We start from the raw sequence: 11,572 nt of genomic DNA on the forward strand, positions 1-11,572 counted from the left end.
GGGAGAAGAGCAGGAGCGGTGGGGGATGGGACGTAATCTGACAGAACAGGAGCCGGCTGATTTAGAGCACATCCGTGTGGCATTACATTTCTTTTCAAATGCAACTCAAAATCCACTTCCTCCGGGAGCAGTGCCAAGCGGCGTCCCAGAGCAGGACAAGTTGTACCTTCACGGGAGACTGGGAAGCTGGAGGGTGGAAATGCCATCATTAATCCACAAGCCGCAGGGGGGTGGCAGCCCTGGCCTCCACCAGGAACGGCAGGAAAAATAAACAGCGCTCGAGTCTTACGCCTCCCCTGTGCCCCCGACTGTGAAGGACTAAGAAGGCAGGCAGAAAGGATTCCAGCTCATTTACAAGCCTCGGCTATTTTTAGCTCATTGATCCCTAGGGGGGGCCTGCAGGGCTCACTGGTTTGAGGTGAAAGCTGGGGAAAGCTCTGTAATTCTTTGCATCGGACCAGGTACAGTACTGCCTTCACCAGGTACTTACTGGCCTCTCGGACTGAACTTCTCACAGAGCAGGAAGGACACAATCAGAGCCAGGGAAGGGAGCGCACTGATAGGAGAACTGAGCCATAGCAAGAGGCAGGGAAGCCCGTGCCAATGGCCAAATTGGGTCAGAAAGAGCAGACTTTTGAATGCAAACCAGGATGTGTGACTAACTGCCTCCGCAGGGCCAGGTGCTTGCCCGGTGGGTGGTGGGCGCCTTCCCAGCCCTGCAGGGCCCATGGGAGAGACCTCATCTCCTGCCAGCCTTGAGGACCAACTGATGACAATCTAGAAGCCCCCTGCTTTTCCTTCCTTTCCCGGAGCCCTGAGGTCTTTTTGTTTCTTAATTATCATCCCTTCCCAAAAGTGGTAAAGGAAAAAGAAAGGAAGCAGTTCAAATTAAGGCAGCTCTCTCCTCATCATCTCTAGTTTAAAATCTAAATGGTGGGAGAGGTGAAAACCACCTCCTAAAAAGAGATCACCTGCGGATTTTGTGAATTACTGATGGGTTTTGTTATCCCTGCTCTGTTTCTGATTGGCACAGATAATCCATACATGGCTTTTTTTTTTCCTCTCCTATTCTGGAAGTAAGGGAAAATGATTGTCTGGCTTTCCTTCTCTCTAAGTATAGGCTGCTTAATTTAAGACACTTTGTGAAATTACCTTTGTTCTCATGATTTCTTAGCAAATAAGTGAGTCATGGTAATAACTCGATGCATGTTAAGTTGATTTGTAACCAAGAAGTGGATAAATTGAATTTTTGTATTTTTGTAGACTGAATCATATTTTCAACACCCTGGAGAGCTGAACAGCCATAGACTCGCTAGTGAATCCTCTAGAGAAAACTCCGAATCCAGCCCCTCGGCAGCCTTGGATGCAGTTGTCTGTGGCCTCCGTGAGACAGTTGTGACTCCCTGGCCCCTGCACTCACCTGACTGCCCTCCCAGGTCACTGGCTGTGCTTCTCAGTGTCCTCTGCTGTCTCCTGCCTCTGCCAGACCTCGAAATACTAGAGGGACCCAGGGTTCTACCTTTGGTCCCCCTGTCTTCATTTCCCTCTTCCTAGATAATCTGAAGGGTGCCCATCCCCTGCATTCCGCTGACTCCCCAGTTTTTATCTATAGCTGGTGTCAAGGTGGAAAATGTTTTCTTCTACTCTTCTAGGTTCTTTGGCTGGTCTAATAATTAAATTGACATACAACACGTTAACAGGAGAAAAACAAATTTAATTTCATGTACATGGGAGCCTCATCAAAATATGAGACCCAATGGCAGTCAGACAGTTGAGACTGACATGCCATCGTGAGCTAAGGAATGGGACAGGGGCCTGGGGCTTCAAAGGGGAGGAGAGCGATTCACAGGAAGATAGAAGAGCGGGTCTTTGGTAATGAGATGTTTGCCTGTCAAGCAGGTAAGACTTCTCTGTTTGGGCCACGTCCCCTAACTAAATCCTTTTAGGCGATTAAGGAAGAGGTGAAGGTTTTCCTGAAGTCTGCTGGGTCTTGATTGCCTTCAGCTCAAAATAATCCACATGTCAAAGGGGCACATTTGGGGAGGCATATTCTGCTCCCCATGAGCAGAACTCGCTGGATCTCCTGTGAGTTCCAAATGGACAAACACCACTGCCAGCTAGTAACTCATTCACATATCCGAAGGCATCTCAAACTTAACGGGCTGGGGGCAGGGGGTGGCAGGCAAAACAAAACTATTATTCTTCAAAATACGTGTTTCCCCTAGATGCCCCATCTTAGTGTATGGAGCATCATTAACCGAGTTGCTAAGGCCAAAACCCAGAAATCATCCTTGACTCCATAATCTTATTGGTTCTAATCCAATATGTAATCAGAATCTGGCCCCCTCTCAACACCTCTGCAGCTCTGGTTTTGCACAGCCATCGCCTCTCCCTGGGCTGTCCACACAGCCTCCTTCCGAGGTCCCTGCTTCCACTCTTGCCTCCCGGTCCATCCTCCACAGAGCAGAGCAAACCTTTGAAAGTGTAACTCAAATTCTACCACTCCCCTGCTTAAAACCCACACTTGGAATAAAGTCCAGGTTCCTCATCCAGGCCTTCAGGAATCTAAATCAAGAGCTGACATACCAATGCTCTTGAGTCAAATAAGCAACCCCTCCACCTCCCACCTGTTTTTGTAAAGAGAATTTAATTGAACACACCTATACCTGTTTATATATAAATCATCCACGGATGCTTTACCATCACAAGGTCAGAGTCAAAGAGTCCCAACAGAAATTGTGTGGCCCTTTATAAAAAATGTTTGTCTTCCCCCTGCTGTAAATGACCTGGCTCCTGCCTACCTCTCCCACCACCTCTCCCTTTATTCCCTGCCTTTCATAATGTGTTAGACACCCTGGCCAGCTTTCTCTCCCTTGCCCATGCTTGGCCCTCCCATAGTAGCATCTTTGCACTTGAGGTTTTTGCTAGGTTTGCTTTCCCCCCAGATCGTCACATGGCTAATTCTTCATCATTTAAATCTTGGCTCATATATCACCTCCTCAGAGGTTATTATTCTAGCCAAAGCGTCATCAACAGCCCATTAGTCTTTATTATATTTGCCTATTTTCTTTTCTTCATAGTACCTCTCACAAAGGGGAAAATGTCTATGTCCATGTCAATGTGTATGTCCGTGCCTGTGCCTGATAGACGCCTGTATCTGTGACTATGACTGTGTGTTTATGTATGTTTATACTTATGTCTGTGTCAATGCATATGCCTCTGTATCTATATCATCTATGTATCTGTCTAGGACTGTGCCTGTCTCTATGTCTGTGCCTGTGTCTGTTTATATGGATGTCTATGCCCGTATCTATGTTTATGTCTATGTGTATCTATGGCTGCAAATATGAAAATATGACTTAATTATCTATCTTCCTCATCAAAATGTAAGGAGCTCGAGAGCAGAGACTGACTTATTTATCTCTATGTACCCAAGACCTACTACTGTGCTTGGAACATAGTATACCCACCGATTAAATATTTGGTGACTAATTGATTAAATCTTTGCAAAGCAAATCATTCTTTATGATATAAATAATCAGGCTTTACTTTGTTATGCAAGTTCAGATGTTTGTGTATCAAATGTTCTTGATTTTCTATATACTTCTGTGCTGGCCAAAATTCCTTGGAAACTATATGTTGCTATTTTTGTTATAATTAATTTCTACCATTGAGGGCTCAGCATCAGCTAGGTACTTTACATATATTATCCCATTTTACTTCTTACAACAACTCTGTGAGAGACACTGCCACCTTCCTTTATAGGTGAGGAAATGGACATGGAGTTGCTAATAACTTGCCCTGGGTGACACAGCTAGAAATTTACAGAGCCAGAGTTTTAACCCATAACGGTGTGACTTCAAACCCCATGCTGTTACTGTTACCCCAGGCTGTGGGTGAGTCCTTCCCCCGTGCTGTTCCTCCATAATCATCAAATCCTAATGCATCAGTGTGTTAGTTTATACCATCCTGTCAGGCTCTAGCAGAAATTTAGACATCTCTACACCCATCCCACCAAAAGCACGAGCTGCTCCCATTCTTCATATTCCTTCTCAACCAGAGAGCTGGCACTGGAGACCATTCGAAGAACCCAACACACCTCCCTGCCCAGATATTCTGTCATTAGTGACTAATTTGAGGTGTCTAGAGATTATTCTGCTTTTTAGAGTTTCTTGTAAAAGTCAAATAGTCCTGGGCAGAGTAATACTTTATCAGAGATGAGCTGACCCTGAGTGTGGAACCCTGGAGAGGAAGGCCCAGATGGAGTAGAGAGATGTGGAAGAGCTGCAGACCTCACTTGTTCATTTTGCTCATCCTCAGCAACGTAGAACATTTAATGACAGAGAAGGAGGTTCTCCCCGTGACTGAGTAAGCAAAGCCAGGTTATAACCTGATGTACTGTACCCAGTGTGTACAGCGTGATCCACTTTCCCACATGGGAAGACCCCATACCTACCAACAAGCTTATTATGTCTAAGTAATGAAGTAATGAGTAATTTTCTTTTCCATTTTTGCTTTTATATGTTTTCTCCAGTGAATGAACATGCATTACATTTTTAATAATACAAAAACCATAAAGGAAAGGAAATCTCTCCCACTGGCCCCTTCCTTTCCCTCCTCAAGCCTCCACCGTGGTAAACTTATAATAGGACTGTTCCTGTGGCTGCAAAGGGTGCCCTTCCTCCAAGTCCTCTTGGTTCCATTGTGTCTTGCACACAGCTGCTTTGTTACAGCGTAGTTCAGACCTTGTAGCTGCTCAAGCCAGCCCCTACCCAAGCAGTTGCTGTGCACAATAGCTCGCTGGTGCTTGCAGCTGGGACAGAGCTAGCTCTGAAGAACAGGAAGCCCTGTGGCCTGGGTTACCCTTGCAGGGTGGCAGCTTTAGAATAACTCCTTTTGGTCATCACCCCAGGGCCCCAGTGGTGAGTTATGGCTCTAGATGGGAACTCACCTCAGACCACTTAAGGGAGGGAGCTTCCCCAGGTAGTTCCCCAATGCCTTGAAGCCTCAGCTCCTGGGTTTCACAACCAACAAAGCAGGGGTAGTGAAGTCAGGTGCTGCAAAGACCCTCCTCCTGCCCTTGAACACAGGCACAAAGGAGCCTCAGGGAAGTATAATGACATTCTGGGAAAACACTGGGCACACATTTATCTCAATTACACATTTTTCCTGCATTAGCTTGGAAAACTGGAGGAAGACAGTCTGCCTAGAGAGCACGCTGCTTATCGAATCAGGCTCAGCAGTAGACATTAGTCTCTCACTGCTAGGCCATTGCAGCGGGTACAGACCAAGAGGGATCTGGGATAATGAAATACCATTAAGTGAAAAGAGCTTGTTATAAAGTAGAGGGAGTCCATGTTTGTGAATGCATGTGAAAACTATTTGCATACTACGAATTTTAAAAAAAGAGTGGAACCCAGGCAACAAATGTTTCAAGTGGTGATATTTATTTACTAGTACATATGAGTGCCCACATATATGGCTTTTCAGTACTTTCAGATATTTTCAGTGGCCAGTGTGTATGGTTTTTGGAAATAGATAAAAACACATATGCTTTTAGAAATGGAAAGTAATAAGAGGCGCCAAAACAAACAAAAACCATTGTGATTTCAGCAGTTCCTTATACAATTTTCTATTCTTTTATGTATGTCTCAAGTTTTTATAAATTTAAAAAGCATAGATAATTCCACCACTTTGACATAAATGTTCACATTTTTAATGTTGCTTACATTATTTTTTACACCTATAGTAACATAATTCATACTCTATTTAAAAAATTTAGGCAAATAGGGGACATCTGTATCTTTGCTACATTTTTTGTTCACAACCAGTGCCGGGCAGTAGGTTTAACAGGTTCATCTTTGTTAACCGATGTGATGTGTGGTGTGAATGAACTGTTTTAGGCTCTTGTGCCACCAAAATACACATTTAAAAAAATAATTTATATTCCTGGTAAAGGCTAGGCTACCTGGCTTGATCCAAACCATAGGCAGTTTTTGTACTAATTATTTAACAGATATTTGAATAGCCATGAACCTGGTGAAGAATCTTGCCAAAGTCCAAAAGACAGGTAGTCAGCTGGTGGGGGAGGGGCATCCACCCAGTTCTGGGGCTCCTATTTTAATAATGCCTCAGTGAGCTTTTCAAAATTGAGGAACCCGAAACAAAGGAAAAACCAAAAATCTGTTTTTAACGTCGAGTATATTGAGAAATAATTTATATATAGTAAAATTGACCTGTTTAGTATGCAGTTCTGTAAGTTTTAACAAATGCACACAATTGTCAAATGGTGAAGATAGACCATTTTCACACATGAAAAAACAAAAATCTCAAAATGAATCATAAAGTATAAAACCTAAAACTGTGAAACTCTGAAAGCTCATTGAGGTGTTATTAAAATAGGAGCACAAAAATCGGATGTTTAACTTTATTTTTTTAAAAAACTGTCAAATAGTTTCAAAAATACCTTTGAGCCTCTTTGTAGGCAACCCCTCCTGCTCCTCCCTGCCCTTGTCAACCGCTGATGAGTGTTCTCTTGGAAGTTTCGCCTCTTCTTAATGTCATGTGTAATTTATGGCATAGCCTCTTGAGTTTGAATGCTTTTACTTTCCAGAATCCACCTGAGCTTCACCCATTTTGCTGTGTGTGTCTATACTTTGTACTGGTGATTAGTATGCATTGTGTAGAGGTTCCACAGTTTGTCTGTCTGTTCACTGGTTGAAGAACATTTAAAGAACATTGTTTCCGGTTTGGGGGAATTATAAATAAAGCTATTGCAAACATTTCAGTACAGGTTATTGTGTGAATATTTTCTTTGTTTCATACTCAGGAATGAGATTGATAAATCATGTAGTTAGTATATGTTTAACTTTACTTAACAAAAGGACACTCTAAAATAGTTGTCAAAAATTCTGTACCATTTTACATTCCCACGGGGAATGTATGAGAGATACAGTTGCTCAATGTCTTTGCAAGTATTTGTTCTTTTTTTTTGGTTTTTGCCATTCTAATAGACTTATACACCAGGCTCATGGTGATTCAGACACATTTCATTTGAATATCCCTGGTACCTAATGTTATTGAAAATGTTTTTAGGTTCTTATCTCCTATCCATAAATCTTTGCTGAAAAGTATGCTAAAATCTTCTGCCAATTTACAACATTGGGTTGTTTGCTTTCTTGTTATCACTTGGAGAGTACTTTCTATATTTCAGAACCAGAGGCTTTGTCAGATACGTGTTTTGCCAATATTTTCTCTAATTCTTGGCTTGTCTTTTTTTCTCTCTAGTATCTTTTTTTTCTTAAATATTTTATTTATTTTTTAGAGAGGGGAAGGGAGGGAGAAAGAGAGGGAGTGGAACATCAATGTGTGGTTACCTGTCATGTGTACCCTACTGGGGACCTGGCCTGCAACCTAGTGACCCTTTGTTTCACAGGCCCGCACTCAATCTACTGAGCTACATCAGCCAGGGCTCTAGTGTCTTTTGAAGAGCAGGTATTTTAATTTTTATAAGGTCCTATTTAATCATTGCTTTCTTTTGTGAATCTGACTTTTTGTGTTGTATCTGAGAAATCTTCATCTAACCTAAGGCCACAAAGGCTTTCTCCTATGTTTTATTTTTCTAGAAGTGTTATGGTTTTGGTTTTACATTTAGGTCTATGATCTATATTTAGGTTGTTTTTTTTAATGTATGATACCTGGCACGGATCAAGGTTCTTTTTTTTACATTTGCCCGCCTATTTGCCAAAATCACCTTTGAGTGACCTGTAACGTGGGTTTACCGGACAGTTAAGTATACATATGGTTAATTACCTATTGTAATTGTGTTTGCCTATGTGTCCTCAGTAAGTCCTGTAATTACCCAGTTAGTCAAGCATTTCTCCAGTAACTGCTATAACCCATGATATTAACCACTGCCCTCAAGGTGTTTACCATCCAGTGTAAGAGAAATGTGTCCCAAGGACTGTAAAATGATGCATAGAGAAAGCAGCTACATATCATCTGCCCAAACATGACATTTGAATCATATTGATAAGAGGGTGTAGCCAAAAGGGGGCCCCCAAGAAGGGATTTGGAATGGGGTCCAGAACTCAAGGTGTCCAGGAAATATTAGGATGTCCTCACCTCTTCCCCTATAGGTGTGAGGTGGGGGAAGTGACACAGGGAGCAGGAACATGCAGAGCTGTTTTGTGCAGCCACATTTAACATATTTATAGACTTTGGCTGGTCACTTAGATATGTTCAATAGCTGTGGCCATGCTCTGAGCCAGGGAGATGGAAGGAACTTCCCCCCAAGATGTAACTGCAGGGCATGTCCCCCAAGTTACAGAGCCTGCATGTGAGCTTGGAGAAGATTGGCTCCATGACATGGGGCTACACCTGCCCAGACTCCCGATGGCAGCCCAGTAAACCTGGAATAATACAGGAATACTGGCAGGTGTAACTAATTGTAGGAGTAGTCAGAAATGGAGGCACAGAGGAAGACTGGTGAGGAGATTAAAACCTAGACTTGGTAGCCATTGAGGAGAGAGCCACATGCTTCTGCCAGAGTGGGGACCCCCCCAGCTTTAGTAGGGGGAACCACCATGCAGCTTTAGCAGATAATCAACACTTGGCTTTGGCAGAGTGGCAACCCCTCCTCCCCGCAGCTTTGGGGAGATCCATGAGGTTTTGCCATGAGGTTTTGCCACTACAGCTTTAGTGGAGAGAGGAACCATGCGGTTTTAGCCAGGGTGGGGACCCCTGCAGCTTTGGTAGAAGAGGACCACATGGCTTTGGGGTGCTCCTTTTGGCCGTGTGGCCTGGGAAGCAGGAGAGACTTTGCCTGGAAGAAGGGTGAAAGAACTCTTGCCAGTAGGCATGAGAAGGTGTCACATGGCTTTGGATTAATTGGAAATCCTACCTGGACAGCGACACAGCTGATGGTACCAGGAGCCTGGTTCCCGGACTTTTGTTTCTTTTCCTGAGTTACAGTATCCTGAATTAGGGCAGGGGGAGAAGGAAGCATTGTGGGTGTCTGTGGGTATCCTAAAGGACTTTGATATTTTAATGAAGACACTAGGTCACTACTTTAAGTCTGTATAGCTTTAAATAAACATTTCCTTTCCTTTTCACAAATCTCTGGCATTGAAAGATGTCTTTCCTATAAGGTGGCAGACATAATGAACGGTGGAGGGGGGGTCCTTTCAGTAATAGTATATTGTCTTTATCCCCCTTGGCCCCTTTGTTCTGTAACAATATCATAATTCATGTCAAAAGCCTACTCAGTTATTCAGGAAGAAGCTATGGCAGACTAAGAATGGAGATGACTGAGTAACTGACCCATCTCTTTGGACAACTGGCCCATGAAGGACATGGCAGAAATGCCAAGTCGGAATGTTTGAATGCTTCCTTATAAATGACAGGGACCTGAATATCTAAATGGGAATACTATATTAAAATGCTGGAGAACTAGTTAGAATCTTAATCTTGAGATAACTCATTTTGCAGCTTTAATCAAATCACTTCAGCATTCAGGGCCTCAGTTTCCACATCTTTAAAGTGAGGAACTTGGACTAGATATTCTATGTATCTCTTTCAGGAAAATAAATGCGAAAACTGTCCAGTGTGGTGCTATAGCACTGACACACTGAAGGTTACTACCATACCAGGTGAGGGGATAGGTGATAGAATAAAGGACCTAATCATCAAACCCTCAGGCAAATATAATATATGGGTGGTAAGAGGATAAAAAAATATTTCTCATACTAAAATTAAGACAGATTTATACACCATATTTATAGAGGGGTAAAGAGAATTCCTGAGAAAATAAATTAGTGGACATTACTGATATTTTCAATAGCTTGTAACAAGATTTTGTGCAAAGTTTATTAGAGTGTTTTTCCCATATTATGATACCTCAGTCCTTCCATTATGTCTAGGGGCATGTTTAAGAGACAGGAAGTAAGAGACACAGAAAAAAACAACACTTTTCTGGGTGGTGAACTAGAAAGACGAGCAATCCGAGTAAGGTATTGGCCTTAGTTAATATTTTATGTTTCACATGGAAAAGAGTGAAACTGATATTAAATATCTCCGATTTGTGAACGTCAATCCAATGGGAACAAACTCCTGTGTAATCTTATAAATTTGGAAGTTTTAGGTAAGCCAAATTCTATTTATAATATCATGTACAGCCAAGGGACTAGTTAAGAACAGGACAGTGACTTTGATCATTCCCAAAGATGGTAATTTCTACACTCTAAGGGTCTGCAATGTCAAAATTGGTGAAAGAGGCTGGAAGCATCACACCTGTGATGGAATGCAGATCACCTCCCAACTGAATGCGGGTTAGAAACATCCTGTCATTGTAAGGCAGTGGGGAGTCTCCAGACTAGGAAACCTTGAGTGAATCAAATCCTGGTTGTTGAATGTTAAGGAAGATGAAACTGAGCTGAAGGATTATATAGTGAATGGAAATGCTGCCACAGGAGACCAGATGGAAAAAAAAAAGAAAGAAAAAGAGGCTCAATTTAGAAATATTAAGACCTGACATAGAATATGATCTGCTATGAGTATTAACATTCTGGAGAGAATACACTAATATTTGTTGCAAAATACCAGAATGAATAGGAAGGCCCAGTGAAGCTTAAAGTGCATACATAATAGATCCTGACGCTATGAATCTCGTTACCGCAGGAGAAACCCAAAAATGATCATTTCAACAATTTCACACCAGAATTAGCTAATAACCTGTTGGGTTCAATTGTCCATTGATTCCAAGGAATCTAATGCTTTCAGGATGATATCATGGAAAGGCTGCTTGCCATCTTGATACCAGGAAGCCAATAACCAAACAAATTTTCCTTCACTTCCTATGAGATCATAAAAAGTACTAACTTTTACTTTGCATTCAGAGGAATCTCATGCGGTCAGCAGCTATAGTTTGTCAAGGCTACAAATTTACATTTGAAGGGAATGGCTTCTGCAGGTTTACTTTCCCAGGCCAAACCAGCAGCTTCCAACGTGAGGCCCTCCCCTCGCAGGGTTGGCTGTGGCTGTCTAACCAGGGAAAGGAAGTCTTAAGTGGCCTATTCATTAGCTGTCCATTCCTGCGTTAATCATTCTCTTGACCCCACTGAAATATTTAGATAGTTATAATGAGCAACCAAGGGAATTTTTACAGTCTCGCTCAGATTCTAAAATAATATTATACAGTAAAAGTAAAATTTGAAATTTCACTTTGAAAAGTACAGTGCATTAATTTCAAGCCTACTTGAACAGGTGACACCAGATGCAAACAGTTTGGTGGTATAATCACTTAAAACTTACAACAAAGATAACCCAATACATATTTAGGCTATTGCAAGGTAATTGTGAGTCATGTAATTTGATTCACTAAATGAGTTAAGTGTTCAAAATAATCCTTCTTTGGAATCCTTTAAAGAAAGAACCCTGATGGCCCCAGAAGGGCTGAAGGAACTGGTGGATAGGCAGTACAGCCAGTGGTGGACGCGGCTGCAAAGGAGGTGGTTTTCTGTCATGGCACAGCTGAACACACAGCTGTCCTGAGAGCTGTCTCTATGTGATTGCT

Source organism: Phyllostomus hastatus, unplaced genomic scaffold (genome assembly GCF_019186645.2).
Source record: "Phyllostomus hastatus isolate PE091 unplaced genomic scaffold, TTU_PhHast_1.1 phas_contig_86, whole genome shotgun sequence".
Lineage (NCBI taxonomy): Eukaryota > Metazoa > Chordata > Mammalia > Chiroptera > Phyllostomidae > Phyllostomus > Phyllostomus hastatus.